Source organism: Odocoileus virginianus, chromosome 14, assembly GCF_023699985.2.
Source record: "Odocoileus virginianus isolate 20LAN1187 ecotype Illinois chromosome 14, Ovbor_1.2, whole genome shotgun sequence".
Lineage (NCBI taxonomy): Eukaryota > Metazoa > Chordata > Mammalia > Artiodactyla > Cervidae > Odocoileus > Odocoileus virginianus.
In genome coordinates, this window is record NC_069687.1 from 2,611,333 (window position 1) to 2,617,332 (window position 6,000).

The following is a 6,000-nucleotide window of genomic DNA, read 5'->3' on the forward strand; positions in this document are numbered from 1 at the left end:
TTTTCTGAATGTTGAGCTTTAAGCCAACTTTTTCACTCTCCTCTTTCACTTTCATCAAGAGGCTCTTTAGTTCTTCTTCACTTTCTGCCATAGGGGTAGTGTCATCTGCATATCTGAGGTTATTGATATTTCTCCCGGCAACCTTGATTCCAGCTTGTGCTTCATTCAACCCAGCATTACGCATGATGTACTCTGCATATAAGTTAAATAAGCAGGGTGACAATATACAGCCTTGATGTACTCTTTTCCCAATTAGGAACCAGTCTGTTGTTCCATGTCAAGTTCTAACTGTTGCTTCTTGACCTGCATACCGATTTCTCAGGAGGCAGGTCAGGTGGTCTGGTATTCCCATCTCTTGAAGAGTTTTCCACAGTTTGTTGTGATCCACACAGTCAAAGGCTTTAGCATAGTCAGTGAAGCTGAAGTAGACATTTTTCTGGAATTCTCTTGCTTTTTCTATGATCCAACGAACGTTGGCAATTCATATCTTTTTATGTCTATTTGTATCTATTTACATCAGTCTATCATGTCAAGATCTATATCATATCGGTATCTTTATTTGTATCAGCATGTGTGTATCGATTAGTCGTCCGTACCTTTACTTACATATTTACACAGTTGTACCTGCTACATCTGTCTGACACCTACAGCTACCCTCACACCTATATCTACACTCATATCTACATCTATACCTATACCTACATCTACATAAGGCAATATCATTACAGACTTCACAGTCATAAAAGTTACGGCCAAGGAAAAAGATACTGACTTCCCCTTAACAACTGGCTCATTAAGAGTTCTTTTCCTCCTTCTCAGTATTGACTTCAAGAGGAAGAGGATCCTCTAGAGTCACAGGATTTCTTCAATAAGAAACCGCTCTTGGCAGCTGCCTGTGGTGTTGGCGGCTGCCTTGCATCCACAGGTGTATTTTGGGTGGAGTGGCAGAGGGTGCCAACATCTCATCTGTGGGTCAGGACCAGTCCCGCCTCCACCCAGGTGCTGTCCATCCACAGGAGCCCACTGCTCTGACTGCTCCCCACCCTGCCTTTCCATCATGTTGTTAAGAAGTCTCTGTCATACATGGAGGGTTGGAGTTCTGGATACACTACAGAACTTGAACATCCATTCAGAATCTGCAGGACCCCATCAAAAAGGAAAAGCAGAACACAGGAAAACACTGAGACATTTTTAGAATTTCTGTGGGGATTTTAGGTGGTGAAATTATTGACATCTGTCTAACTGGATGTGCTGGCCAGGTGGCTCAAGTGATAAAGAACCTGCCTGCCAAAGTAGGAGATGCAGGAGACATGGGTTCAGTCCCTGAGTTGGGAAGATGTCCTGGAGTAGAAAGTGGCAACCCACTCCAGTATTCCTGCCTGGAAAGAGGACAGAGGAGCCTGGAGGGCTCCAGTCCTCGGGGTCACAAATAGTCAAACACAGGTGCATGCACACTCATTGTCTACCTGGATACTCCCCCAGGCAGATTAACTCCCTTTCTTCTTCTCCTCCTTTCTCTGCAAATCAGGACCAATTCTGGAAGCCCTCTGCTGCTGGATACAGGACATGCCTGTGTGTAGATGTGACTGGTGGTGTCTGGACCTGGTGTTTTCCAGGACCAGGGGGCAGCCGGCAGCGGCATAGTCTGTCAACCGTCAACCTGGGACACCCCCTGCCTCACCCTCCCACCAACTTTTTTAGGCAGAAAATCTCTTAAATTGAATCACTGTCATTTTCCCAGCTCTGGGTGAGGGCAGAAATCACGAAAAACCTCATTTAAACTCTCCATTCTCATTCTCAAGCAAATTTACAGCAGAGGCCAGTCCTTTTGCAAGATCGCTGGCGAGAACGCCTCATCAGAACAGAGGTATTTTTCTCCATTGTTGAGGCAACTACCTTCCATCAATTTTTCTCGTCATCACAACTCATCTTATTATGACCTTCATGGGATAAAAGAAGTGCAGCTCTAACTCTTTTTTTTTTTTTTCCCTGCAAATGGTGACTCCCTATGCATGATGTGGTTAATATTGATTATAAATCGCAGTCAACTCAGCCAGCCATCTCTCCCCCCTACACCTCCGGAGTCCCTTTTCTGCCTTTCCCCGGCTGCAAAATGCTGCTTTGGATATTTCTTCTTTCAAAATGGAATAACCACTTCTAATTGCATTTACTGAGAGCCCAGAACTAGCGAGATGTCTGTGTGTCAGTGACCAGAACCAGCGGCGGAATCCGATGAGCCCTCCCGGCCGCTGACAGCGATGCCCGCTGATCTAATTTACCCGCCGCTGGAGATAATTCCCTGCACGGGCTCTGGGGTCGCCCGGCTTACTGACTCAGAGGTCAGTTGAAGGAGAGCAAGGCTGGTGGTGGGGGGTCACCTGCTCCTTTCTGATCTGTATTTTCTGTAGAAGAAATAAGCGATTTTGATCCCAGACGGATCATTCCTTAATGAGCTTGTGTGCAGATGTGCAGAATTCAGGAGTGAATGAGGGTGCTGACAATGCCTCCTTTTCTGCTACAAGCTTTCTCAGTGATGTTAAATTCAACTTTGGTCACCGAGGTTTTTAATGTTCCTTTAAAAACCCCGATCACCATTACCTCGACTGGAGCTGATTTGATTGTAGGGACATTATTCCTGAGGCTATGGACACAGACTCTTCCCCATCTAGCTGACTTTAGCATAAAAATAAAATTGGATCATGAGCAATGAAATTTTATCTACGCAACTCTCCATTCTCTGCTGGAGTTAATAATGCTCGATTACTCTTTCTCCCTAAATAACATGAAGTATATGAAACTGAAATTAACACGTCTCCAAGATGATTAGCTCACAAATAGATTTTATTAAAGTTACTTGGACGGTGTCCTTTCTTCCTGAACTATATAGTGAATGTGCTTTTTCTTATTACTAAATTATGGTCATAGATGGGAATGATTTATTTCAGAAAAAAAAAAAAAACTACCAAGGGAAAAAAGACTCTGTAAAAGAATCTATATATATATGTATATAAATATATAACCAAATCACTTTACTGTGTAGCTGAAATTAACACAGTATTGTAAATCAACTATACTTCAATACAAAATAAAAATTAAATTTAAAAAATAGGAAGACAACGTGAAATAAGAAAGAAAGTAGTTCGTAACACTATCAGTAGTGAAAGTAAAGATTAGGTCTTATGGCTCTGTCCGTCCTTTATTTTGGGCTACGTTCTCTGCGAGGTGCTCCTGACACAAGCTGATTTGGGCTGAGTGACCCGTCCGCCAGAGGTGAAGCGTCTGCCTGCAAGGCTCGGGAGACACAGTTTCCGTCTTTTACAGAAGTCGGTGAGTTTCCAAAGCTGGGGTTTACGCCGGCCTCGCGGGAGGGCCTGGCGCGCGGAGGACCTTGCGCTCGAGCTCCCTTGAGACGGTCTTCCGAGAAAGCACCGGGAACCTGGGCAAGACTGTGCAGGTCCGGGCAGAGCTGTGGTCACGGAGAAGCTCCTTGGTGGCCAAGGGGCGGTTCCTGCCGTGAGGCCGGTCCCCAGCCCTCCTCGGAGGCCGGCCCCTCTCCCCAGAAGGGCAGGTCGGCGCCGCACGTTCCTGCAGTGAGTGTGACTTTGATCCAGGTGCCTGGGGTGCTGTCTACCGAGGTGCAGACTCTGAGGCTCTCAGCCCCCTTCTGAGGAGGTTCCGGAACCGCACAGGGAGCCCTGCCCTGCACCCCCAGGCGTGGCCGTCTGCCCCTCGAGCGTGAGCTCGTGTGTGTGGTCCGCTCTGCCCCTCGCATTGAGCACGAAGCCCCGGACGGAAGGATGGAAGGACTCAGCAGAGCCTGTCAGCTCAGGTCAGTGTTTCCCCAGACCGCCGTTTGCAGCTGCTGAGGTCTCTGCTGGGCCCAGAACCCAGTGGGGTCTGGTGCGACTCCTACACCCTCAGGGACCCCAGACGGTTCAAAGCCTGAGCACCGTGCGGAGAGGGAAAGGCCATTTCCAAGTCCCTGGGTCCAGTTTTCCCCGCAGGAAGTGAAGTCTTAGCTCCTGGGGGTGCTTGGAGACCTGTCCTACTCACGGGGATCACATCCCAAAGGGATCTCCTCTCAGTGAGCGGGTGGTCTGACTGTTTGGGAGTTCAGGTCTCTCAAACAAAGCCCCAGGCAATGATCAAGGTCATTGGTTTTCACAAGGGCAGACTTATTTTGCCGTATCCTCTCCATGTAAATTGTAGATGATCTTGGGAGACTCCCTAGTAGCTCAGATGGTAAAGAATCCACCTGCAATGTGGGAGACTCGGGTTCGATCCCTGGGTTGGGAAGATCCCCTGGAGAAGGAAATGGTTACCCACTCCAGTATTCTTACCTGGGAAATTCCATGGACAGAGAAGCCTGGCAGGCTGTAGTCCATGGGGCGCAAAGGATCATATAGGACTAAGCAACTAACACTTTCGCTTTGTGAGTTTTAGTGCCTCACGGAGGGGAAGTTCACAGCGTGGAGGACTCAGAGTCAAGTTCAAAGTCTGGCTCTGGATTTACCATCCGTATGACCTTTGGCAAGTTACTCACCCTCTCTGAGCCTCTATTTTCCTTGGGCTTCCTAGGAGGCTCAGTGGTAAAGAACTCACCTGCCAATGCAGGAGACACAGAGGATGTGGGTTCAAACCCTGTGTCAGGAAGATCCCCTGGAGGAGGAAGTAGAAACCCACCCCAGTATTTTTTCCTGGAAAATCCAGTGGACAGAGGAGCCTGGGTAGGTATAGTCCATGGGGTTGCAAAGAGTCAGACATGACTGAACGCCTGAGCACGCACACATACAGAATCGAGCTAAGAATGGGATCTTACGGGGTCAATGCGAGGAGTGATAGAGACCGCCTGTGAAATACACAGCTTATTGCATGACCCTCAGTAACCTCCCGAGGTGTGTTAACTGTTACCATGACAGTGGTGACGATGATCGTGTTATAGTCATGATTTTTTCCAGAAAAGAAAGCTGGTCTCCTTACTCTTTTTAAAGAGATAGAGTCAATGACTATTGTGGAATTTCACAAGGGGGTTCAGATTCCATAGGGAACATGGAGGGGGGATGGTTCCTGAATCAACACAGCAGGGCCAGCGCATCACTTAATGCCCTGCAAGTGGAGAGTGGATGCCTCAGCTGAACTCCACAGCCAGACAGGATGAGAAAGTGGTGACCTTGAAGGTCAACCTGAAAACAGCAGGGCTGTTTGAAGGGAATGTAAAAATCATGTCCTTAAAAAGTATCAGAAGGCAGACAGGGCTGATAAACGTGTGCAAGCAAATGTCTACCACCCAAAGGTGCTCTATTGAAATTAGGGGTACGTTAAACAAGAGATTAAAGACGTACTTTGTATTTCATTGTTTCAGGTTAAAAATTGGCTAAAGAAGAACACTATCACCTTGCTACAGGCAAAAATAAGTTTAATTTTTTTTTTTAAGTGACAGGCTAAGATGCTATTATCAAATCTGAGAAACTAATCTGGTCTCTTAACCAAAGTGATCTGTCTACTGATCCTTGATGACTCAGTGAAGACCTTACACATTATATTTTAGCAAATATATTAACATTTTTAGATGAGAAACATGGACTGATAATAAATAAAATAGATGTAAAAATACATATGCATTAACAGTCTTTCCATTAATTATGATTATTAGTAGCAAGTCCAGACTCAAAAGAACAATGGTCAATGTGATTATTTGCATGGATTCTTCAAATGCATGTTTTCCATATAGTAAAACCTTATACTCAATGATTTACATCTTGGAAAGTTACAATTCCAAACAGTCTCAGTATTTGCTAATTACTGTGTCTCATGCCCACTATTGTGGGTGTGAACCAGAAGATCCTTTCCCTTCTAGACATGAACAATTACCCATTACATTTCTTGAGATTTCACAGAACTTCTCAATAAACAATCGGAGCATCTTCAAACTAAAAAAAAAACAACAGAAAATTTTCAGTAGAACTAAAATAGCTCATCCTTTTTTCATGTCTTGGTTTA